The 27,350-nt window shown below is 37.8% G+C and overlaps 1 pseudogene across 1 annotated transcript in view; it reads left to right on the top strand.

Annotated features, from left to right (window-relative positions):
- Nucleotides 1–27,350, top strand: part of LOC309826126 (hypoxia-inducible factor 1-alpha inhibitor-like) — a 126,640-nt pseudogene that overhangs the window by 33,132 nt on the left and 66,158 nt on the right. The gene's annotated exons all lie outside the window — the stretch shown is intronic.

Consider the following 27,350-nt stretch of genomic DNA (forward strand, 5'->3'; position numbering starts at 1 on the left):
CATCCTATGAAACCTGCAAAGATTCTCACTTAAAGACTTTAAACATACTTTCAGAGCCAGAGTGAAATGTGCCAGCCCTGATGGGGACTTAAAAGAGCTGGTAGGTGGAAGAGGTACCACCTTCTGTAGAATGATCTCTGTTGCCAGTGGTGGAGCCAAGCTCTGTAACTGGAGACTAAATACCTCTTTCAGTGCTACCAAGAGAGCTGAGAGATATCCAACTCTGAATCAGCTTGACCAACAGCACGACCATGAGAAAAGAATGAAAGGCCCCAGTTACACGTGGCTGGAGTACACAAGATCTCTGTAGTGAATAGTTCATTTCCATCTAAACTTTCCCAGCATTAAGTTAAAAAACAAGTGGCTCAAAACATTTTTAGGATTTACTGCTCACACATTACATAGTGAATAATAATGGGTTTTGTCAAACACATTTGACAATTATGTACTGTGGGTCAGCTGTAGCTGTGACTTGATGTACCCTGAGTTAGAAGTGTTCGTTCTCTAAAACACATGGCTCCCAGACTTACAGTGTGCTATGATTTGATTTTCAAATGCCAAAAAAAAAGCTGCAGAATGCACTAACATAGAAACATTTATATAGGGAAATTTTCAGGTAAGGGACTAATTCCAAATGGAGAGTAAGACATGGGAGGAAGATAGCATATTAAATGGTCTGTAGTTTCACATTGGTATAGAGATATAATTCTGGAACTTTATATTTTACTTAAATTTATAAACCTTTGCTGTGGGCAAAGCATGAATAAAGTTATGGTACAGAGACCCCAGTCTGCATGGATTCTTGGTTCTCTCTTATATAACACGGGACCTCAGGGCCTATCCCATGCACACCCCAACTTTCATCCACTAACCCTCCAGCAAAACCCTCAGAGTGTGTGAGAGACTAACCTCTATGAAAAGTTGATAGCTGATCCTTGAACAATGAGTATAAAGAATCTCTTAAGAAAAGGGAAGAAGATTCATTCTAGAGAAAGAGCTTTTTAAAAGGCTGACAACATTATAGACCTGAATTATGATAAACCAACAAAAGCATCTCAGTATTAGGATGATGTACTAGGATGCTAAGATGAGTGAGGGGTGCTGACAGCTGCATGCACAGAAGGGGATAATCAAGGTGGGCGTGGAGGCCTGAGTGCCTGTGTGCCTGGTTACACTCATGGGGAGATGGCAGACTGTGGTAGAAAACCAAAGTTAAATGCAGTGAATATTGACATATTGAGTTCTGAGATTTAATTACTGATATAGTATGTTTGAGTTATCCCTTGCCAGGGGAATAACTGCCAATAAAAATCTGGTGTCAGATATTAGATAGAAAAAGAGAACTAATTTTTATAAAAGCCATTACTTTAAGCATAGAGGGCTCTGGAATCCTGTGATTTAAATCTTCTCAGTGCTCTGACTAGCTCCTCATGTATAAGACCCACTTCACAGGGTTTTTGCGATGATTATATAAGATTTTCATGCTTAGGCCCAGTATAGGCTCAATGCCTATTAAAGGTTTATCCCCTTTCAAAAATTCTCACTTTAACATCATTTTTGTTGGTTTTATAAGAACTCCTGTTAACTTAGTTTTAGGTACCATTCGAGTGTAAAGGGTGAAAAGTTACCACAGGCGAGTGGTCTTATTACCCACGCATTTTGTTTTTCAGAAAATGTTACATGCAAAAAAGGGATTTTATTTGCATCTTCCTTGACTTGCAGTCTTTCCCCCTCAGTTCACCCATCATGGGCCTTATTTTGAGGCAACCTGACCAGACTGTTGTATAGATGTCTTCTTTGGTAGAGGGTCTGTAGGGTTCCTGTTTTGAGTCATCAGATCATTTGGAATAAAATCATGAGATCTAGATTGATCAACAACCTCCAAAAGCCTCATGAGGGTTTTGTCTAACTTCTACTGATCTCGTTTCTCCAAAGTTTATAGTTTAGATCCTCTGGTTCCCATTGTTTTCATTATAGTCTGGCCAGTCAATCTACCTTTCTCTTCTTTTATAGTTACACATTTTGGAATTTCTTGAATTGGGCTGCTGGCTCTTAAATTCTTCCATGAGATAAAAGCTTTAGCAGAATCCTGCTAAATTGGTCTGAGAAACAAAGATATATCTTGAATAAACACCTATTGTATGAAATTGAATGTTTCCTACCATTTGTTGAGGGTGCATTTCATTATTCTTTTCACTTATCGTTTGTTAGCTTCTGGGCATATTTAAAAGAAGATCCCAGTCAGCCCTGATGGATGCTGATATTTGGCCAGATCTACAACTTAGAACAAAGTGGAGGAACGACTCAATTATCCTTACTCACGCCTGAATTATCTGTGTAATTGGGACAGAGAATTACAGGCAAAGAATGCTGCCTATTGCTATTTTTAAGCTCTGCTCCTGCTGTGTTGTTCTTCTTATGTTTCACTAGCCTGTCACTGGCTTTAAATATTTTACATATCATAATTAATGATTTGGTTGAACCCTGAGGCTTTCTTAGCAAAAGGTACAATTTGCAAATTGAATAGCAAATAATTACATAGGTGATATTATTCATGAATAGGAAATGAACAGATACATTGTGTGTCTTCAGATTTGGGTATTTAAACAGCATGTACTCAATTTATTAGTGAGAGTTATGAGAGGCTACTATTGTCAAAGCCTCAGGTGTGTGTGGGAAGGAAATTAACATCAAGAGTGATAATTGATCTTTAATGATATAAAGAGAGAATGGTTTACTTGACCTTCAGAGTGCTTAATGGTAAAGAGGAAACACATTCAAACTGATTTCCTCATACAGGTAGAAATCTTTTTGGTTTCTGTGGGTTTTGTTTGTTTGTTTGTTTTGTTTTGTTTTCCATTTTAAAATAGAAAGTGGAACCATAGCCCTTAGAAACAAAACATAATAAAACTCAAAGACTGGACTTCAGACAAATCTTAGTACTGTGCTTGCATGCCAGTTGTTACATAATTATAATTAGTAGGTATTTCCAATTTTAGTGAACTCTCCTGTTTACCAAGTAATGGGTTACTGTCATTGAAAGTTAGATATCTCCCTTCAAAGGGAAAACCTGCTTTAATACCCAACCTAAAAATGCACTTCCATAACCAAAGACAACTTGGCTATAAATAGACAGTCATGATGTTATTGCAGCTGAGGAGATTTCATCCCATTAGAAACTTCACTCAGAAATGTAGAGGAGTGCTTAATAATGAATGAATGTGATTTAAGGCCGCTTTATACTGATGACAGTTTTCCTATAAATATTACAGAGACGTTTAAATTTTTATCTCCCGTAATTCTAATGAATGAATTTCCCCGACCCTTACTGAAAATTATACCTGTAAAGTCTGCAATTTACTGATGATTGCTTGGGCTATTAAAGAGACTAGGATTTCAAAACATTTTCATTTCATTCATAGATTCCTGTAATGCCTTCGGAGCCAAAGTTTAAAGAAGCTGCGTTGGCTGTGTTTCCAGCATTAACCACTGGGAGAGTGTTGTAGTTTCTTCTACAACTAACTTCATAAACACAGTGAAGGTCCAACTAAAGTAGAAACATGGGGGCACACAGGGAGCCACTGTCCTGTGGATGGTGTGCTAGGAAAAATATTTAAAAAGGAGAATGGTGCTGTGCCTGCTACTGCTATATTTTGAAAGAGTGTGTCCAGTCCACTTGCATTTGTACTAAAGTATTCCTACTCCTGCATTCCAGCTTGAAGTATAAAGACTAAGGGACTGGGATGCGAAAGTCTTGCTATAATTATTTCCAGGATTAACACTAACTAAGTAATAACACTAATTAATTTCTGTCAAATACAAGAGTGAGTGATGCTACATTTAGCTAGAATTATCCAGCTTTTCAGATAACTGTAGCTTAACTCTTCCAGTAATATAGGGTTTAGATTTTATTAATTTATTCATTGTAATGGGATACCGTCTAAATTGCCAAACTTATATGGCCCAGGCAGAAAATATATCAAACATATAAATTCATCCATCAACATTTATTGAGTATCTATAAGTGATTGAATCACCGTGTGGGGTAAGAGTTTACTGTTTCAAGAAATATATACACAAAGTTCACAAGAATATGGGCAGAAAAGGTATATGAGAATGGCGTAGGGAGAGATGCACTGGGGAACTTTCTAGACATGATGTTGGACTGAACTTTAATGATGAGCTCTTTCTTGTTAATGGAAGAAAATACATTTCAGGCAGAGAGCAAGTATACAAAGCATCCATAAGTAGGAAACAAAATTTAAATTCTCTGATAACATATGTGATATAGGTTTATCCTATTCCCTCATGCCTCCCCCAGTTGAAAGTTTCCTCAGATGTTTAATTAGTCACTGTAAATTTGATCTCAACATCTCCTGAAGTTCTTCCTTCCTATCTTTTCTGCCTGTGGCCACTGATTTAGTTCAGGTCCTCCTTTTGTCTTCTATGGATTATCACAGTAGCCTTCATACCTCCAGCCTTACCTTCCTTTATCCCATTATTCACACTTTTCTCAAAATGAGCTTCGTGAAACACATATCCAATCCCATCACTCCCTTCTTCTGACTCTATTACCTCCTGGATGACGGTCAGACTCCATGTTCAGGGCCTATTCTCCTCTCAAGTCCCCATGTCCACATTCACAAATGGATTCATTCACAGTTCTCCAAATATTTCATGCTTTTTCCTGTCTTCTTGCTTTTATATTCAATATAAGTTCTTTTCTATGCCTCTATTCATAGAACACCCTTAATTCTTCATCCCTTAACCCAACATGTCTTTCCAGACACATTTCAAGTATCCTCTCCTCTTGGAAACAATTCCTGTTCCTTCTGCTTCAGTTACATGTACCTTCTTTGTTTTCCCATAATACATATTCCTGTCTTCTAGCATGTATCACACAGTAATAGACAATCCTCTGTGTGTGTGTGTGTGTGTACTTTATCTCTCCATATATGACTCCTAATACAATATTATACGTGATAGAAATTATCAATGAATTAATGAAATGAATAAGCTACTTCTTCCCAGGAATGCAGTGTGTTTATTATTTTTATAATATATCCTCATATCAACATCTTATAGAAAGTTCAGTTATCTTGAAGCTGTCTTGATAATTTTGGCATATTTATTGCCTAGGACAGTTCCTAGCACATAGACTTTGATTCATAAATACTTGTTGACTGAGTGAATAAAGGAACTAGTGTTATGGGTTGAATTGTGTCCCCCATTCACACACACACACACACACAAAAGATAATGAAGTCCTATCCTCCAGCACCTGTGAATGTGACATTATTTGGAAATAGGGTCTTTGCAGATGATCAAATTAAGGTGAGGTTATTAGGGTAGGCCCAATTCCAATATGACTGTGTCCTTATACAAAGTAGAACTTTGGACACAGAGAGAGAGAGACATAGGGAGAATGCCACGTGAAGATTGGATTTGTGCTGCCAGAATCCAAGGAATGCCAACAACTGCCAGCTAACCAACAGAAGTCAGGAGGGGGTCATGGAACAGATTCACCTTCATAGGCTCCAGAAGGCTACTTCCTTACCTATAATTTCATCTCAGGCTTCTAGACTCCCAGAACTGTGAAGCAATGAATTTCTGTTGTTCCAAGGTGCTCAGTGTGTGGTACATTGTTACAGTAAACCTAGGAAACTAATACATCTAGGGACAAAGATTTAGATATTTCATTGTATCCAGGGGCTGGTATGGCTCTGTAGGTAGCCTGTAGTAGCACAAATGAAGATTATAGACATCACGAAGGCAGAAGATCAAGCACTGTTTTCAACAATGGCTAGTGAGAGAATTACTGTAGGTATTATTTTTAAAAATATAGGTTTTTTTTTTTTTTTAAAGATACAGATTATTGTGGTAGAAGTATTGGGAGCAGTCTACACTTTACAATTGAGAATTGGATTTTCAGATTAGTGACCAGGCATGTGTATTTTTTTAATTTTATAACACCTTTATTGGAGTATAATTGCTTTAAAATGCTGTGTTAGTTTCTGCTTTATAACAAAGTGAATCAGTTATACATATGTTCCCATATCTCTTCCCTCTTGCATCTCTCTCCCTCCCACCTTCCCTATCCCACCCCTCTAGGTGGTTACAAAGCACGGAGCTGATCTCCTTGTGCTATGCGGCTGCTTCCCACTAGCTATCTATTTTAAATTTGGTAGTGTATATATGTCCATGCCACTCTCTCACTTTCTTCCAGGTTACTCTTCCCCCTCCTCATATCCTCAAGTACATTCTCTAGTAGGTCTGTGTCTTTATTCCCGTCTTGCCCCTAGGTTCTTCATGACCCTTTTTTTTTTTTCCTTAAATTCCATATATATGTGTTAGCATATGGTATTTGTTATTCTCTTTCTGACTTACTTCACTCTGTATGACAGACTCTAGGTCCATCCACCTCACTACAAATAACTCAATTTCGTTGCTTTTTATGGTTGAGTAATATTTCATTGTATATATGTGCCACATCTTCTTTATCCATTCATCTGTCAATGGACGCTTAGGTTGCTTCCATATACTGGCTATTGTAAATAGTGCTGCAATGAACATTGTGGTACATGACTCTTTTTGACTTATGGTTTTCTCAGGCTATATGCCCAGTAGTGGGATTGCTGGGTCATATGGTAGTTCTATTTGTAGTTTTTTAAGGAACCTCCATACTGTTCTCCATAGTGGCTGTATCAATTTACATTCCCAACAACACTGCAAGAGGTTCCCTTTTCTCCACACCCTCTCCAGGATTTATTGTTTGTAGCTTTTTGATGATGGCCATTCTGACTGGTGTGAGGTGATAACTCATTGTAGTTTTGATTTGCATTTCTCTAATGATTAGTGATGTTGAGCATCCTTTCATGTCTTTGTAAGCAATCTGTATATCTTCTTTGGAGAAATGTCTATTTAGATCTTCCCATTTTTAGATTGGGTTGTTTGTTTTTTTTGATATTGAGCTGCGTGAGCTGCTTGTGTATTTTGGAGATCAATCCTTTGTCATTTGCTTCATTTGCAAATATTTTCTCCCATTCAGAGGGTTGTCTTTTGGTCTTGTTTATGGTTTCCCTTGCTGTGCAAAAGCTTTTAAGTTTCATTAGGTCCCATTTGCTCATTTTTGTTTTTATTTCCATTTCTCTAGGAGGTGGGTCAAAAAGGATGTTGCTGTGATTTATGTTATAGAGTGTTCTGCCTATGTTTTCCTCTAAGAGTTTGATAGTGTCTGGCCTTACGTTTAGGTCTTTAATCCATTTTGAGTTTATTTTTGTGCATGGTGTTAGGGAGTGTTCTAATTTCGTACTTTTACATGAAGCTGTCCAGTTTTCCCAGCACCAATTTTGAAGAGGCTGTCTTTTCTCCACTGTATATTTTTGCCTCCTTTATCAAACATAAGGTGACCATATGTGTGTGGGTTTATCTCTGGACTTTCTATCTTATTCCATTGATCTATATTTCTCTTTTTCTGCCAGTACCATATTGTCTTCATTACTGTAGCTTTGTAGTATAGTGTGAAGACAGGGAGCCTGATTCCTCCAGCTCCGTTTTTCATTCTCAAGATTGCTTTGGCTATTCGGGGTCTTTTGTGTTTCCATACAAATTGTGAAATTTTTTGTTCTAGTTCTGTGAAAAATGCCAGTGGTAGTTTGAGACGGATTGCATTGAATCTGTAGATTGCTTTGGGTAGTAGAGTCATTTTCACAATGTTGATTCTTCCAATCCAAGAACATGGTATATCTCTCCATCTATTTGTATCATCTTTAATTTCTTTCATCAGTGTCTTATAATTTTCTGCATACAGGTCTTCTGTCTCCTTTGGTAGGTTTATTCCTAGATATTTTATCTTTTTGTTGCAATGGTAAATGAGAGTGTTTTCTAATTTCACTTTCAGATTTTTCATCATTAGTGTATAGGAATGCCAGAGACTTCTGTGCATTAATTTTGTATCCTACTACTTTAACAGATTCATTGATTAGCTCTAGTAGTTTTCTGGTAGCATCTTTAGGATTCTCTATGTATAGTATCATATAATCTGCAAACAGTGACAGCTTTACTTCTTCTTTTCCGGTTTGTATTCCTTTTATTTCTTTTTCTTCTCTGATTGCCGTGGTTAAAACTTCCAAAACTATGTTGAATAATAGGGGTTAGAGTGGGCAACCTTGTCTTGTTCCTGATCTTAGTGGAAATGGCTTCAGCTTTTCACCATTGAGGAAGATATTGGCTGTGGGTTTGTCATATATGGACTTTATTTTGTTGAGGAAAATTCCCTCTATGCCTACTTTCTGCAGGAATTTTTATCATAAATGGGTATTGAATTTTGTCGAAAGCTTTTTCTGCATCGATTGAGATGATTATATGGTTTTCCTCCTTCAATTTGTTAATATGGGATATTACATTGATTGATTTGCGTATATTGAAGAATCCTTGCATTCCTGGGGTAAACCCCACTTGATCATGGTGTATGATCCTTTTAATGTGCTGTTGGATTCTGTTTGCTGGTATTTTGTTGATGATTTTTGCATCTATGTTCATCAGTGATATTGGCCTGTAGTTTTCTTTCTTTGTGACATCTTTGTCTGGTTTTGGTATCAGGATGATGGTGGCCTTGTAGAATGAGTTTGGGAGTGTTCCTCCCTCTGCTATATTTTAGAAGATCTTTAGAAGGATAGGTGTTAGCTCTTCTCTGAATGTTTGATAGAATTCGCCTGTGAAGCCATCTGGTCCTGGGCTTTTGTTTGGTGGGAGATTTCTAATCACAGTTTCAATTTCAGTGCTTTTGATTGGTCTGTTCATATTTTCTATTTCTTCCTGGTTCAGTCTCGAAAGGTTTTGCATTTCCAACAATTTGTTCATTTCTTCCAGCTTGTCCATTTTGTTGGCATAGAGTTGCTTGTAGTAATCTCTCATGATCCTTTGTATTTCTGCAGTGTCAGTTTTTACTTCTCCTTTTTCATTTCTAATTCTATTGATTTGAGTCTTCTCCCTTTTATTCTTGATGAGTCTGGCTAATAGTTTATCAATTTTGTTTATTTTCCAAAGTACCAGCTTTTAGTTTTATTGATTTTTGCTATCATTAACTTCATTTCTTTTTCATTTATTTCTGCTCTTTATGATTTCTTTCCTTCTGCTAATTTTGGGTTTTCTTTGTTCTTCTTTCTCTAATTGCTTTAGGTATAAAGTTAGGTTGTTCATTTTAGATGTTTCTTGTTTCTTAAGGTAGGATTGTATTGCTATAAACTTCCCTCTTAGAACTGCTTTTGCTGCATCCCATCGGTTTTGGGTTGTCATGTTTTCATTGTGATTTGTTTCTAGGTATTTTTTGATTTCCCCTTTGATTTCTTCAGTGATCTTAAGTAGTGTATTGTTTAGCCTCCATGTGTCTGTATTTTTTACAGATTTTTTCCTGTAATTGATATCTAGTCTCATAGCGTTGTGGTCAGAAAAGATACTTGATACGATTTCAATTTTCTTAAATTTACCAAGGCTTGGTTTGTGACCCAAGATATGATCTATCCTAGAGAATGTTCCATGAGCACTTGAGAAAGAAGGGTATTCTGTTGTTTTTGGATGGAAAGTCCTATAAATATCAATTAAGTCCATCTTATTTAATGTATCATTTAAAGCTGTGTTTCCTTATTTATTTTCATTTTGGATGATCTGTCCATTGGTGAAAGTGGGGTGTTAAAGTCCCCTACTATGATTGTGTTATGTCGATTTCCCCTTTTATGGCTGTTAGTATTTGCTTATGTATTGAGGTGCTCTTATGTTGGGTGCATAAATATTTACAATTGTTATACCTTCTTCTTGGATCATTCCCTTGATCATTTTGTAATGTCCTCTTTGTCTCTTGTAATAGTCTTTATTTTAAAGCCTGTTTTGTCTGATATGAGAACTGCTACTCCAGCTTTCTTTTGATTTCCATTTGCATGGAATATCTTTCTCCATCCCCTCACTTTCAGGCTGTATGTGTCCCTAGGTCTGAAGTGGGTCTCTTGTAGACAGCATATATACGGGCCTTGTTTATGTATCCATTCAGCCAGTCTATGTCTTTTGGTTGGAGGATTTACTGCATTTACATTTAAGGTAATTATCGATATGTATGTTCCTATTCCCATTTTCTTAATTGTTTTGGGTTTGTTATTGTAGTTTCCTGCCTAGAGAAGTTCCTTTAGCATTTGTTGTAAAGCTGGTTTCTTGGTGCTGAATTCTCTTAGCTTTTGCTTGTCTGTAAAGGTTTTAATTTCTCCATCAAATCTGAATGAGATCCTTGCTGGGTAGAGTAATCTTGGTTGCAGGTTTTTCTCCTTCATCACTTTAAATATGTCCTGCCAGTCCCTTCTGGCTTGCAGAGTTTCTGCTGAAACATTAGCTGTTAACCTTATGGGGATTCCCTTGTGTGTTATTTGTTATTTTTCCCTTGCTGCTTTTAATGTTTTTTTTTTGTTTTTAATCTTTGAAAGTTTGATTAATATGTGTCTTGGCGTGTTTCTCCTTGGATTTATCATGTATGGGACTCTCTGTGCTTCCTGGACTTGATTAACTATTTCCTTTCCCATATTAGGGAAGTTTTCAACTATAATCTCTTCAAATATTTTCTCAGTCCCTTTCTTTTCCTCTTCTTCTTCTGGGACCCCTAGTGCATTTAATGTTGTCCTAGAGGTCTCTGAGGCTGTCCTCAGTTCTTTTCATTCTTTATTCTTTATTCTGCTCTGCAGTAGTTATTTCCATTATTTTATCTTCCAGGTCACTTATACGTTCTTCTGCCTCAGGTATTCTGCTATTGATCCCTTCTAGACAATTTTTAATTTCATCTATTGTGTCGTTCATCATTGTTTGTTTGCTCTTTAGTTCTTCTAGGTCCTTGTTAAATGTTTCTTGTATTAAATCTATTCTATTTCCAAGATTTTGGATCATCTTTACTATCATTATTCTGAATTCTTTTTCAGGTAGACTCCCTATTTTCTCTTCATTTGTTAGGTCTGATGGATTTTTACCTTGCTCCTTCATCTGCTGTGTGTTTTTCTATCTTCTCATTTTGCTTAACTTACTGTGTTTAGGGTCTCCTTTTTGCAGGCTGCATGTTCATAGTTCCTGTTGTTTTGGTTGTCTGTTCCCAGTGGCTAAGGTTGGTTCAGTGGGTTGTGTAGGCTTCCTGGTGGAGGGAACTAGTGCTGTGTTCTGGTGGATGAGGCTGCATCTTGTGTTTCTGGTTTGCAGGTCCACGTCTGGTGGTGTGTTTTGGGGTGTCTGTGGCCTTATTATGATTTTAGGCAGCCTCTCTGCTAATGGATGGGGTTGTGTTCCTGTCTTGCTAGTTGTTTGGCATAGGGTGTCCAGCACTGTAGCTTGCTGGTAGTTGAGTGAAGCTGGGTCTTGGCGTTGAGATGGAGTTCTCTGGGAGATTTTTGCTGTTTGATATTACGTGGAGCTGGGAGGTCTCTTGTGGACCAGTGTCCTGAAGTTGGCTCTCTCATCTCAGAGGCACAGCATTGATGCCTGGCTGGGGCACCAAGAGACTTTCATCCACACGGCTCAGAATAAAAGGGAGAAAAGAAAAGAAAATAAAGAAAGAGAAAAAGAAAGAAAGAAGATAAAATAAGTAAAGTAAAATAAAATAAAGTAAAGTTATTAAAATAAAAAGTAATTATTAAGAAAAAAATTTATAAAAATTAAAAAAAAAACGGATGGACAGAACCCTAGGACAAGTGGTAAAAGCAAATCTATACAGGCAAAATCACACACAGAAACATACACATACACCCTCACAAAAAGAGAAAAAGGGGGAAAAATATATATCTTTGCTCCCAAAGTCCACCTCGTCAATTTGGTATGATTCGTTGTCTATTCAGGTATTTCACAGGTGCAGAGTACATCAAGTTGATTGTGGACCTTTAATCCGGTGCTCCTGAGGCTGCTGGGAGAAATTTCCCTTTCTCTTCTTTGTTTGCACAGCTCCCAGGGTTCAGGTTTGGATGTGGAACCACTTCTGTGTGAAGGTCACCTGTGGGCATCTGTTCTTTGCTCAGACAGGACAGGGTTAAAGGATAGCTGATTCAGGGGCTCTGGCTCACTCAGGCCAGGGGGAAGGAGAGGTACGGATCCGGGACGAGCCTGCAGTGGCAGAGGCCCACGTGACGTTTCACCAGCCTGAGGCGCGCCGTGCGTTCTCCCAGGGAAGTTGTCCCTGGATCACAGGACCCTGTCAGTGGTGGACTGTGTAGGCTCCCCGGAAGGGAGGTGTGGATGGTGACCTGTGCTCGCACACAGGCTTCTTGGTGGTGGCAGCAGCGGCCTTAGCGTCTCATACCCGTCTCTGGGGTCCGCGCTGATCGCCGTGGCTCGTGCCCGTCTCTGGAGCTCCTTTAAGCGGTGCTCTTAATCCTCTCTCCTCGCGCACCAGGAAACAAAGAGGCATGAAAAAATCTCTTGCCTCTTCGGCAGGTCCAGACATTTTCCTGGACTCCCTTCCGGCTAGCCGTGGCGCACTAGCCCCCTTCAGGCTGTGTTCACGCCGCCAACCCCAGTCCTCTCCCGGTGCTCCGACCGAAGCCCGTGCCTCAGCTCCCAGCCCCGCCCCCCGCGGCGGGGGAGCAGACAAGCCTCTCAGGCTGGTGAGTGCTGGTCGGCACTGATCCTCTGTGAGGGAATCTCTCCGCTTTGCCCTCCGCAGCCCTGTTGCTGCGCTCTCCTCCGCCGCTCCGAGGCTTCCTGCCTCCGCCGCCCGCAGTGTCCGCCCGCGAAGGGGCTTCCTAGTGTGTGGAAACCGTTCCTCCTTCACAGCTCCTTCCCACTGGTGCAGGTACCGTCCCTATTCTTTAGTCTCTGTTTTTTCTTTTTTCTTTTGCCCTACCCAGGTACGTGGGGAGTTTCTTGCCTTTTGGGAGGTCTGAGGACTTCTGCCAGTGTTCAGTAGGTGTTCTGTAGGAGCAATTCCACATGTAGATATATTTCTGATGTATTTGTGGGGAGGAAGGTGATCTCCGCGTCTTACTCTTCCGCCATCTTTAAGCTCTCCCCAGGCATGTGTATTTTTATAAAAAGCTGCAGGTAAGCCCCAGCGTGGGTGATGCCGGCTACCTCCAGGCTGCCTTCTCTTCTCAGTGTGCATTCTGCTAATGGTTAGATTGCAGTGGGAGTGATTCAGGCCTCCTTGTGCATTTTCTGATGAGGCTCTGTCCAAGGGTGATAAACCTATGTTTACTTTTACAATTGCAAACTTTTCTCATTTTTGTTGTTTACCTATCTTCCTGTTTTCCCAAACTCACCTGTGGTACTTAGTCCTGATAAAAGTTCTGAGGTTTACCACGCTTTCCTATTATTTTTATTTAAGGAAACAAGACTTTTTCTTTCCTTTCCTTTCCTTTTCTTCCCTGGGTCTTGCTTTTTTTTTTTTTTTTTTACTCTACCTTGCTCTCAAATGTTGCTCCCCATGTCAGAACAGCTGAACTCAGACATTGCCAAAGAGACTAGTTAAACGTAAATCTTTCCAGGTTAACTCTTGATTTATTATCTGATGAAGTCTTTTGCACTTTGAATTTAAAGCAAATAAAAATCCCCAGAGAATCAGAGGGAAAAAATATAGTGTTAAATGACTGTTTTACAAGGATTCAAAAGGGAAAGATACTTTCAGAACCAGGCTAATGTGCACAGCTTATGAACAAATACAGAGATTTAAGTGTTTTGTGTTTATTTCCATTTAAAAAATCAAAACAAAATGGGATCAAAGGGTTTGAATTTACTGTACATGAAAGAGCTTGTAGAACTGCCCTTGCATTTAGAGCAATCAGCTAGAGCACAACTTAAGTGGAACTGGATGTTTGAAAAAATCTATATGCTCACTGCAGAATGGTATGTTTGTGAGACTTGCTAAGTGCTTACGTTAATACATCCTGAAGTACTTTCTAATCAAACATATTATTGCATTACTTTCCACACTGTTGTAAGTTGGAAAGTTTCCTCATATGTTAGTGGTTTTAAAAAATGGCATATTAAGTCCTCATTGCAGATCCATTTCATCATATCCCATTATTCTAAAACGTTTTGTTAGTTTCCACCAAACTTGTGGCTGGCCATTGTTATGCCTCGACATACCAGGCTGTCATTTTGGGGACAGTCATCTGTTGTCTGAACTTTGCAAATCAGGAAGTGTTATTTCCACAACTAGACCAGTGGCTATTGGTATATGTGTTGGAAGGGAGAATACCTGTGATGATGACAAATGGAAATACTGTCTCTCTGGAAGCTCAAATAATTTTTTTGAAGCCAAGCTCAAGGCCCATCCAACATATGTCTATAGTGACTTGTGGCTGAAATTTTACACCTGTTTATATTATACATGAATTGAGCCTGGTATCATGTGAATTGTTGATGGTGAAACTTGAAACCATGTGAAAATTATCCGGTTTCAGGTTTGGTTTCTAAAGCAAGACTCAGGCAATAGTTACAGAATGTTCAACTGAACCTGGGTGAGTTTGTATAATTCTCCTGGTTTAAACCCAGGGAAATGTTTGTCATCCTACCTGGCTATGACATAAAACTATGAAACAAAAAGGAAACATGATCATGAATGTCTAGGGAAATGTTTAACAGGGATCGGGGATAAACTAAAGAAGCTGGTAAACCCAAGGATGCTATAGAACACTGAGGGTGCAGCCATTACAGTCCCATACACTTTGAAACTTTCTGTTATTCCTTCAAGTGTCATCTTCTTTGTGAAACTTTCCTTGACCCCACAAATTAGCATTAGATAATTCTGTCCTCTGTGCTTCCAAAATATTTTATTTCCATCTATTATAAAAGAAGATACTTTTGGGGGGCAACTTTGTTTACTTCTTGTTCCCCCCACTCCTACACTGTGGACTTCAGAAAGGCATAAACTTTTATTTGTATTCATCTTTGTGTTTCAAAAACTTTTATTTGTATTCATCTTTGTGTTTCAAAAACCTAGTATAGTGCCTACCATGTAATAGTCAAGCAATATTTGTTGCATGAATAAATGACAGAATTGGTTGACTGTGTGTCATCATTTTTATTTAGCTGTTTGAGACATGAGTGTAAATAGAATTTCAAGCCATAAAAAGAGTGCAGAAATTCCTAAGAAATTGGCTTAGTGTTGTAAATAAGCTCCAGAACTTGGTAAATGTGGAGAAAACTTGAGGAGACCAAAGAATAAATTAAAATGAGTTGTTCTTAAAATCAAACTTTAGAAAACAGAGGCTAAGTCTATGAAGACCAAATGTAATCCAAAAGGAAATTTAGATGTGAAATGATGGGCTTTGATAAAGAGGGTCATGACCAGTTATTGGTTATCTCCACTAGGATAAAGCAAGAATAAATAGAGTAAGGATTAAGCAAGATATAAAAAAGCTATTACATCTTGCGATAGGTTACTATGGGGCATCAGAATATTTTCCTGCTTCAAACTTCATCTAATAATTGTCCACACTGCCATCAAAGGAATGTTTCCAAATTCCAGGACTGAAGATACCTTTTCGTAGCTGAAAACCCCTCATTGAATATTTTTTACTTCCAGTATTATTTTCTAAACTTGCCTGAAAATAATAATTCCCCCAGGACACCGATAAACAACAGAGATTCCTGCTCATCCTCTGAATGAGAATCTTGGGAAGTGGGCGTTGAGAGTCTGTTTTTTAATAAAACATTTAGTTATTCTTATCCTTAAGCAAGGCTGGATTTATCTCCAGGATAAAGTGCCTTTTCCTTAGAAAAGCACTCTAGGTCCACTCTCTTGTACGTGGCTTCATTTGCCATGTACCCCCATAATGATCCAGTAATAGTAACATACTGTTTCTCTTTGCTATTTCTTTCCAAATGCTATTATCTCTACTTAAATTCTATCCACAATTTAAACCGACCTCAAATGACACTTTCTCGAAAACCTTTTTTCACCCTCCCAGAAAAAGTACTACACTTTATCACATCACATTCTCTTTATTTGTTCTTCATTTATATTTTTCTATATCAGGAGCTTCTTAAGATTAATAAATATGTCTAATTTATTTATATTATTGTCCAAGACCCAGCATAGTGCCTGGACATAATAGAGTATGTATATTTCTCATCTTCCATTGTGTACCTGATAGCTCTTCACCGTACATAGTTTGCCCTTTGTCAAGAACCATCCCACGTGAAGCTCCCTCCATGATGACTTTCTGCATGGCTTTAGACTTCCAGTGATAGCTCTTCTTTACAGTCATCCATAATTACCACATCCTGTTTGCTTCTCTTTTTTTTTCTTTCCTTTTCTTTCTTTTTTTTTTTTTTTAATGTATGTATGTCTGTCTGACTAGAGTGCAAGTAGCTTCTGAGCAGGGAGAGCATACTGTGTTTTATTTTCATGTACCCCTGAGTTTGTGGTATTTCATAAACAGCCTGAAACTGTATATAATTTTTAAAAGTATGTGCCCCTTGGACTTCCCTGGTGGCGCAGTGGTTAAGAATCCGCCTGCCAACGCAGGGGACATGGGTTCAAGCCTTGGTCCAGGAAGATCCCACATGCCGCGGAGCAACTAAGCCTGTGCACCACAACTACTGAGCCTGCGTGCCACAACTACTGAAGCCCATGTGCCTAGAGCCTGTGCTCTGCAACTAGAGAAGCCACCACAATGAGAAGCCTGCGCACCGCAACGAAGAGCAGCCCCCACTTGCCGCAGCTAGAGAAAGCCAACGTGCAGCAACGATGACCCAACACAGCCTAAATAAATAAATAAGTAATAAAATAAAAGATATTAAAAAAAAAGTATGTGCCCCTTTTTTGGGAGAGAGAGCTCATAACTTGAATTACATTCCGAAGAGACGTACAACCTCAAATCATTTAAGAGCAACTCTTCTGAATTTGCAATAATAATGGTAAGAATAATTTATTTGTGCAGGATTTTACAATTTACAAAGAACTTCCTCATGCATTACCTATTCATTCTGTATAGCAGCCCTGAGAGGCAGCCGTGGCAGACATTCTTACCTCTATTGATCAAATAAGGAAACCAACACTCAGGGTGGTTAAGAGCCTCCACTGGAGAGTAAGTCTCATGACTCCAGAGCTGGAGTTCTTTCCACTATATGCACCAAATGGCTTCTTTCCATAAATACTGGTTTGTTTAATCTTCTTTGGGCACATGGAGTAGGCTAAGCTCCTGCAAGCAGCAGACAGGCAGGTAAAACTTGAATTACCCTTTATACTTAATGAATGAGGTGAGTTACTTTACTCTCCCAGTCATTTGTCTCAGCGTCCTGCTTTTGTATAAAAGGAATTTCCTTTTCATGCTTTCATCCTAAATAGAGATTAATTAGGAAAATCCCTGGACTCTCAACACCAGCATCTTCTTGTTCATCATTGAGAAACATTTGTTGAATGCATTTCATATGCAAGGCACTGCGCTTAGTGCTAACAACTGTAAATACATGAGCTGATACATGCAGACCATTGGACAATTAATACTAAAATAAATCAGCTGGTCCAGCCAGCATTAGGAAACTGCATCACTGAAATACTGTTTCAGTAATACTTAATGGACTGAGGGCCTTAAAGTGAACTATATATACCCTTTGAACTGGTAATTCTACTGCTAAAAATTGGTCTTATATAATTCTAAATCTAGAAAGCTCTTTATGTTCTAAGTAGCATTATTTAAAATGGTAAAAGAATGGAGACAACCTAAATCTCCAGCAATAGAGCAATTGGTATTTAAATTTTGATTCATTACTTGTGGATGAACAATTGATCCTTAATCTTTTTTCTACCCCAACACACTTGAGGGAATGCAACATCTTTATCTATAGCATTGGCTCACCAATACAGAGATTCACAGCTGAAGTGGCAAGAAAAAAGAAATAAAACTAAAAATCTTTTATGAAGGACAGAAGGTATACATTGAAATGCACCTTATAAAGTTCTGCTACTCTCCTTCTTCCTGGGATAAGGAATATTCTTACTTTGTAGAAAATTCATGGTTCCTGACATTAGAAAATACTCATCTCTTGATTGCGACTATCCACTATTCCTCCTGGCTGTGCTCTTAGAAACAGGAGCTTCCCTTTCTCTGGGAAATTGCTCTTCCCCAACTTCTTATAGTTTTAAGGGAGAGAGGAGTCTACCCCAACATAGCGACAGATCCAGGTCCACCAGAGTCCTTCCCTGGGAGCCAAGAAAGCTCATTCCTCTGGGATTCTAAGTGGGAGGATGTCAAAGTACTCTCCCTCTTCTTACCACATTATGTGAATATTTCCTATTTGTAGTAATTGACAAAAATACCCGATCAACCCCTGTTCTTCTAAGTTACATGAAAGAGCCTTTTTCTTCTAACATTTTTTTCTCTTAAGCTTATTCAGTTTGGATTTTTGTCACTAGCAAGTAAAAGATTCCTGAGTATATAACAAGTTAATATGGATCCTACCAATACAAACACACTTATAACAAATTAAAATTCCAAAATTTTATTCATAGGAAAAATACTGTATGGAACGGTTCCAAAGTAATGATTATTGATTTATTACAGATCAATTTTTCTCTCAATCTTCCTACATTTCTGTATTCTCTCCCAGATTTTCTGTAATAGGTGTATGCTTCATTTTAAACTGTAAACGGTAGCACTCACAATACACGTAGTCTGGCACCGTGGCAACCTCCCAGAAAAGGAAGGGGGCAAGAGAGGGAGAGATGTAGGCAGTTAGGTATAGACTGCTTACTGAAAAATATATTGTTTCCTTTTCACTTCCACCAATTGCTCCTTGAGAAAATATGCTAAGTGCCACTGAAATGTTTAAGTTACATGCTGTCAGACATCTATAGCTGTCCTGAAGGTTAGTAGTGGAAAATGTTAAATCGACATTTGCTCCTGAGGAGTGTGTAGGTGTTTTATTGAGAGAGAATGTCAGATAAATAGAGGGAAAGGTTAAAAAAGAAGGCTTTCATTTTAATAAATAGCAAACAGTAAATATTTGGGTAAATCTTAACAGACTCATGCAATGTTTTGACACCACTGGTATGAAACTGCCAGAAGAGGTACTTCCTGGGCCAGGGCAAAGATGGACCATCACAGCAAGCCATGTACAGTCTAATCCCAGTAGCCTATTGTTAGATAATATTTGACTACTACTTCAGGAGGAGTGAAATGGCTGTGATGATCTGTATATCCTCTTAGCTTTATCAGCAACTGACAGAGCCTTGAATATGGCAGACACCTTAGGTTATATTTCTTTATCTGAAAGGAGTCCCAGGTTCAGGAGTCCCATGGTGTATAATAGTCATCCACTGTATAGCAAGTGAAGATAACAGAGCCTCCACAATAGACTGTAATAGGGTTAAAACTGGTGTTGGTTTCTGAGTAGGCAATTTGCTAGCAAAGCACAGGGCACTTAAAACTGAGCTGAGATTATAGTATCATTGGATTCAGTCTCATTGTCAAGAGATGGATGGAGCAGGGCTCTCCAGGAAAATGTAATAGTTAAAGGAATTATTAAAAAATTTAATCAGATTATGTATCATCTTTGGAAATTTGGACAGTAAATTTAGGCAGTCACATTTAACCCAAGAATTGAATTCTGAAAACTAACTTCCCAAAGTAGGATTGAGAGATCACATGGCAAGTTGAAGGAAACATATTTTCTGGCCCCTCCCAGACCTGTGTTTCCAAGACATGTTCTTATGACAGATTATAATGTCAATTTGGTGATTGCAGACATTTGCCAAAATACTTCATTATTTGGCCCTGTGATAAGGAGATTAATTTAGCATAGACTTTCATCAGACCTTTATCATGCCTCACCTGGAGCTCTTCCCTAGTTGACTGTCTGACCTCTCAGCCTCCACCTCTTAACCCTTACAGTTCGCTTTCCCCACCACTATCAGCATGATCTTCAAAAAAAAAAAATCTTATGAGAACTTGCTTCTATCCAAAAGAAAAGAAAACAAGAACTGAGGAGCTAATTCTCTCTTTTAGTTTTCTGTTGCCTAGAAAATTGTCTTCTTCTTTATCCTGTTATTATATCTCACCTCAACCTACCTGTCTGTACCACTTCTTGCTGCTCTTTACATGGCTCCCATCTTCTTCAGCTACCTTAAATTTCCAAATGTTCCTTAATATGTCACAATTTTTCATGTCTCTGAGATTTTATTTGCATATGTTTTTCCTCTGATTAGAGTGCTTTTGCCTCCTTCTTCATCTGGGGAAGGTAGTGAATCATGAGGCGGGAGAGAAACATGGAAGAGTGTAGTGGAGAGCTGTTAAATATTGGTGGAGAATTTGTACTTTATCCTAAGGTCAGAAACTAGAGACTCAGACGATCTTGAATCAGAACACTTGGGGTGATAGCTGTCTGAAATTTCTTTCTCTTTTCAGGGATCTGGGATCTCTGGAAAGAAAAAGGACTCCATAACAGACCCTGACAACACAGTGCTATAATTCCTCTGATAAAAAAAAATCTCCACTTTACAAATGAGGAGACTGAGAACCACACAGTTGTGCCTAGAATCTTGTGACTGGTAAATCCGTTATACCATGCTGCATCTAGACTACCTCAAGTATCCCATCTCAACTGCTTCTTGACACTTTGCTTGTGCAGGTGCTTTAACATCTGTCAAGTGGTGTTGTAACTTACAAGCTTGCAATTTTTTCTCCCTCTTTAAGTTGAAGTCTACAAGAATATGTCATTCAGGTTTATTGCCACAGTGCCTGGCACATTATAGGCAAGACAAAAAAAAATTGTGGCATGACTGATACGTAGAAGAAAACTTGGTCTGAAAGCACCCTTTTCGTCATTGCATCCACAAAATATATTGTGTCCTACCCAAATTGGTACTTACAATGGCCCTATTTACTATTTTTATTTATAATCTAGATGACAGAATGGTGACCAGCAATACTGTTATAGCTAATAATATTTTGCCTGACTTCAAAAGAAAAGGATTTATATTTAAAACATCTTAGGAATTTGAGAAATGTGAAGATGTGATTCAATACTGTTTATAATTACTATGTGAAGAAAAGAAAAATAGTCTCTGAATGTATATTACACAGGACAAGCTTTAAGAAGATCCCAGAAAAGAATTTGTAGATCATTTTCGATCATAAGCAAAATATGAATTCATAATCTTCATACTTTATTGGGTTTTTTTTTTCATTTTTTTAACTGATTTTTTTTTCCTTCTATTTTTTGGCTGTGCCACGCATGCAGGATCTTAGTTCCCCAACCAGGGATCGAACCTGCGCTCCCTGCAATGCAAGCGGGGTATCTTAACCACTGGATCTCCAGGGAAATCCCCATGCTCTATTGTTAATTAAGTAAAACACATGTGAATTGTTAATGAAGTATAAAGTTATCTGGATTATTTGTGGTTCTTAGATGACTGAACCTCTATCTATAGTCTATGACTTAAACAACATATAAAAACTTGAAAAACACCCATTGATAAAGGAAAAAGGTGGGTAAGCAGTGATAAAAATTGACATCTAATATGGATTAGGCATGTTGTTATAAATGATTTATGCATTGTCACATTTGATCCTCACAGCAACCCTTTGAGAAGGTTGAGTAAACTGGGTCTCAAATAAGTTGCTCATCCACTTAGTCAATGGAAGAGCCAAGACTCTCATCCAGAACTGAGTCCAATTCCTATAACCTTTACCCAGTACAACACTGCCTTCAGAAGAAATTTGATTTCTGTGTCCTAGAGAAAATAATATTGCGAGGGCCTATTAATATTATAAGGAGTATATATTTACACATAATATGAGAGTCCCGGCTTCCATCAAAGCCTGGACATGAGACCACCCGGTTATAAGTTTCAGTTAGGTCATTTGAAGAGGACACTAGAATATACTGCCTTGGAAAGTGGTGGAGTCTTCTTGGGAGATCAGATAGAGAAAGTTTTAAAGGGCTACAGCTTTCTCTCTGGAGGTGAAGTAGTCATAATGATGAAAGTCTCATTTCAGCCTTAACTTTTGATTTTAGGTAAACAGGGTACTAAATGCCGATCGAGCATCTTTAGAGACTCCAGGGAAGGCAGCAATTAGTACTGCTCTGCTGTATAGGGTAGCAGGACTTCTGTTGGAACAGCTGTTTGTTGATCCAGCTGACGTTCTCTTTCATCCACCCATCCATTGTTCTCCTTAAACAATAGCGAGATACAAATGTGAGTCTAACTCACTCTAATGAAAAGGGTAGAGTTTCTTTCCCTATAAATATTTTCAAAAGCCTTGATGATTCATGAGATTTGCACAAATACGTTTAGAGCTGAAAGTAAGTGTATAAGGCATTTGGAGAATACTCTGCCCCTGGCATAAGAGGGAGAGGAGGGATCCTACATTAAAAATAACTCTGCTTGTACTTTTAACGCAAACATGCTCTTCATTACTGTCCTCCCTACCCAACGCCCCCCTGGAAAAAATAAACATTATCCAAAACAAAACCTGACAGAAAAGACGACAGCTTCTTGGGTGGGCATGAATGCAATCTTGCCTGAAGCCAGGGGTATACACAAGATGACATTTAAAATTTCCTTTCAACCCCATTATTCACTGGGTTTATCTAAACATTGTTTATGAAGGAAGATAAAATATGGATGAGTTTTCAAATGAAGAAAGCAGCAAAGACTTACTGACTCTGTCTTGTTGCAAAAGGGAAATTGGATTTGTACCTTCATCTCCTGCATTTCTCATTTATTTCATTCGGGCATGCGGGGGATGTTAGCAAGTATCAAATTCACCTGTGAAACTCAGCTTGTACAATAAAAACATGATGGCTTCCTCTCTTTTGCTCTGCAGAATCTACATTTTCATTTCAAGTTAGTAGTCATTCTTGATACTTCTCCCTTAGAGAATATTCCAAACTTTAAAAAAATCTCCCCCTGGGCATCTTTCTTTTAGAAACGCTTCTGAAAAGAGGAGCTCAAAGTAAATATGAGATTTGACTCAAACACCTGTGGTTTTCCCAAACATTTTCCAAGGTATCCTATCACAAAACCTAATTTTTTTTTTTTGTTCCTTGTCTTTCATCTAGACACTGAAACCCACTCATTTAGGGCTGTTTCTTACAATTCGGGATGCAGCTTGAATGCCACCTCTTCAGAGATCTTCCTGACCACCCCAACCTAAAGTAGCCACTCAGTCACTAACTGTCACACCCCATTGTTCCAAATCTCTACCTTGAATTTGTTACCATCTTATTTATTTAATGCTCACACCTCTCAGTTGGAATGTGTTCCATAATGAGCAGAGGTTAAGTTAGCTTTACTCACCTCTCTACACCCAGCAGTTACAAGAGCTTACAAAGAGTATGTACCCAATTAATATTTGTTGGATGAATGAATGTATGGTGCCCTCAACAGGAAATACACTGCAAATGTCCATGAATACTTTCATATTATACAAATAACATATGTTTGGAGAAATATAGATACATATTAATTACTTGGCATCAAGTTTGTGTTGATTGATAACGGTAAGAAAGGTTGAAAAAGCACAAAATTGGGGTGGATTTTCCCAAGATAGAACATATTAAGGTAAAATGTAAGGGTTTATTCTGGCATTGCCTCTTTATATCAGCAGAACTGCTTTCCTTACAGAAAAACCCAGTAAGAATAAGTTCTTGGCATCCTTGCTGGCTTCAAAGGTTGGGTGATCTCTTTTGTCTCCTTTTGAGATCCCTATCCTGTTTCTCCATCTAGTTGACATCTCCTTGAACCCAGATTTTTTTTTTTTTTTTTTTTTGGCCACAGTGTGCTGCATGCAAGATCTTAGTTCCCTGAACAGGGATCAAACCCTCACCCCTTACTGTGGAAGTGTGGAGTCTTAACCACTGGACTGCTGGGGAAGTCCCAGATTTCTTGATTTTAAACACTATTCTTGGGTCAGACACCATTTCTTTGAACACATCTTAGTTCCATTTTTCAGTTAAAAATTGTTCATACCCCTTGAAGTGTGTCTGCTCTTAGCCAATTTGGGTAACGGACTAAGCAGACCTGCTTTGGCTGCCTGAGCCCTACCTTAGCCTCCCTCTGCCAGCAACCAGAGACTGAGAGCCCTGAGTTTTTCTTAAGTCCTTACAGTTCTCAAGTCTTTTAAATTATCCCTCTTCTTAGATGATCACTCCTTCCATTTTCATCCTCGCTCCCACATCTCTCTCTGCTCATTCCATTTGACTAGCTTGCCATGTTCTATCAATCGTCAGGTTTTAAATTGTCCCCAATCGGCAGAACGAAGAACAGTTTGGAAATCAAGCTATAGCTTTAATATCTGTCTTAATTGGAGCCTATACAAACTGTATTTACTCTGTTTATATTCACAGTGTATTTTAAAATTTATTGGCATCAACATTAAGTATGCTTGGAAGACTTCCCTGAAGATAAAGTAGAAATTTTGTATTTCTCAAATTGGGCTTCAAATTGAACATTTCAGTAATGGTAATGATTTTTACATTCCTGAAAAAGCTACTAGATTTTTTCTAAAATTTATGACTGGTGACACCCTTAGCATCAACATTTAATGGAACAGAGTTACAGCCAAGTGTATCTTTAGCTGCACAACCAGGATTGGTGAGGGGAAAAGTAAAATAACTTGATCATGGCATTTGAAGTCTTCCATTAGTTGACTGAAAGCTCTATTAAATTACATTTTTAAAAACTTGAATTTATGTAAGTATAGAAATATAATTACATAACAATCCTTTGTTCATTTTAGAAAATTTAGAAAGTACAGTTAAGGGAAACACATAAACTCATGCACTCCCATCTTCACTTTCAAGCAAGGTTTCACTATTCTGCTAAGATTCTTCCTCAGCCACCCGGACAATTGATTGGCCTTGTCACAGATATATTACACTTTCTCTGTCTTTGATCAGATTGTTCCCACAACATGAAAAAACCCTTTAAATCCCTTCTCTTTTTGAAATCATAATTACTATTCAGAGTCTAATTCAAATGCTACCTTCTTTATCAAAATTGCTCATGTCATTTCAGAAGAACCCAATTCTTCCTTCCTCCCCTGTAAACAATCAACTTAGCTCATCCCTCAGACTTTTGAATCTCCTGTGAATTGGTAGTTGGACCTTGTGGTTTGAGAAGATTTAGGTTAGATTTATTTTATTTTTTGATGGGGCTATTTGGATCAGGAGGCCCATGTTATCATTTTCTTTCTCTTTTTATAATTTAGCTGTAATTGATTCTCAATGCCTAGATCCATTAATAATTAGACGATGTCAAATGATGATATTCTAATTCAGTTTTCCTTCTGTATTATTAGTTGGAATACTTTTATTAAGGAAAACTTTCCTCTTACTTATCATTTGGTTACTACGTGATAAAGTTTGATAGGAAAAGCAGAATAGATGCCTGATTTTTACTTCCCTCTTTACTTGCCAGTTGTCAAATAATTTGATTCACTAGCATCCTCTGAAGATGACTCTCAATTTTAAAAGATGATTCAGTGTTAAAATTCTATCTAGATGATCTGTACTATCAGATAAAATGAGAGAAGGTATCTAAAAAGAGACTCCTAACAGCAAACCATTGTATTTTCCATAAACAAATGTTCTATCCTTGTTTTATTCTTCTTTTTCAGAGAACAATAATTTTAAATCTTTTACGTGTCTCTACTTATTGCACCTTGGAAATATCACCCAGTCTCATTATTTTAAATACAATTTATGTGTCAATAATTCCCAAATTCCTGGATTTGGATCCTGTCTGGATCTTTTCCCCAAATTCCTGTTTCATGTACCCAAATATTTACTTGGCTCTTGACATCTCTACTTAGATGTCTAACAGTTATCTCCTACTCAACATTTCCAAAACTCAACTCCTGATATTCCGCTATCCCTAAACCTTCTATGCTCAGTTTTTTCCATTTACTAGTGGCAACTCCTTTCCTTCAGTTGATCAGGCAAAAAATTTGGAGTCACGTGTAAGTCCCCTCTAACTTTTATATCCCCTGTTGGCCATTGATTAAAAATATATCCAGAATATAAATATTTCTCACTTTCTTCACCACTGCCATCTTGGTTCAATCACCATCATCTCTTATTTGAATTATTATAATAGACTCCAAAGTATTCTGCCTACTTTTGTTCTTAACTCCTACAGTCTAATGCAAGATGTTGAATCACGTCACACTTACACTAAAAGCTCTGTATTACCTTCTCATCTCACTCAGGGTAGAATCCAAAGTCCTTGCAGTGGTTAATAATCTCATCTCCTAGTATTACAACCACATTAAGCTCCTTATTTTTCCTTTAGCAGACAAACCACCACCTTCTCGGGGCCTTTACATTTTTTATTCCTTCTGCCAGGAAGGCCCTTCTTCAGATTTTATATGTGTTTTACTTTTACCTCCTTCATTCAAGTGTTAACTTTTTAGTGTCTCCTTCACTTGTAATATCACCTTCAGTTGTCATCTTCTAAAAAAGATTTATTTACTTATATTGTTCATATTCTGTTTCCCTCATTAGAGCATAAGATTCAAGAGGGAAGGAGATTTTGTTTTGTTCACTATTTTACCCCTTTCTCTTAGAAGAGTGTCTGCCAGTAGCTAATAGTTATTCGTAGATTTAACACATTAATTCTGAGCTTGTTACTTCTTATGATCTTTCATTTCTTATTTTCTATTTTTCAGTTTTAGAATGTTCATTTGGCCAGTTTTTATAAATTATAATCCTCTTTTAAAATTCTTTCTCTTTTCTTCTACTTTGTCCAATTTTTTTGTAACTTTCTTAAGCGTATTGATCATAGTTACTTAAAAGTCCCTGTTGAATAACTCTAATATCTGAATCATCTGTAGGTCTATTTCTATTGCCTATTTTCTTTTTTTTTTTTTTTTTTACTTTCAATCATTTGATTCTGTGGGTTTTGCATATCTCATAACTTTTGGCTTGATGGATGAAACATTTTAGGGACTCTCTTGATGGACATTTCTCTAAAGCGTGTTAAGGTTTTTCATCTGGTACACAGATGGCTGGCAGATGACTACAGTCCTGGTCAGACTTAGTTTTAGGCTTTGTCAAGATAGGTCTATTTAAATTTTGCCCTTACATGTAGTACATAGTCCTCACTTCTAGAATATGGCACTTAATCCTAGGATGGAACCCTTCTGAGGTGAAAGCTGAGAAATACTAAAACTTTTGCAAATGCTTCTTTAATCCATAGGGATTAAACTTTAATTTTTGTTTTCTTGGTGTGGCTACTGAGCTTCATTCTTAAGCCTCCCATTTGCTGTTTTATTCTGGGTTATTTGGACTCTCACTCTATAAATAATATAATAGAATTTACATATTATGTATATATATTTATAGCATATATTATTTTTATATATTTATGTAGTTTAGGAATCAGT

This window comes from Grampus griseus (assembly GCF_964374135.1).
Source record: "Grampus griseus genome assembly, chromosome: 8".
Classification (NCBI taxonomy): Eukaryota; Metazoa; Chordata; class Mammalia; order Artiodactyla; family Delphinidae; genus Grampus; species Grampus griseus.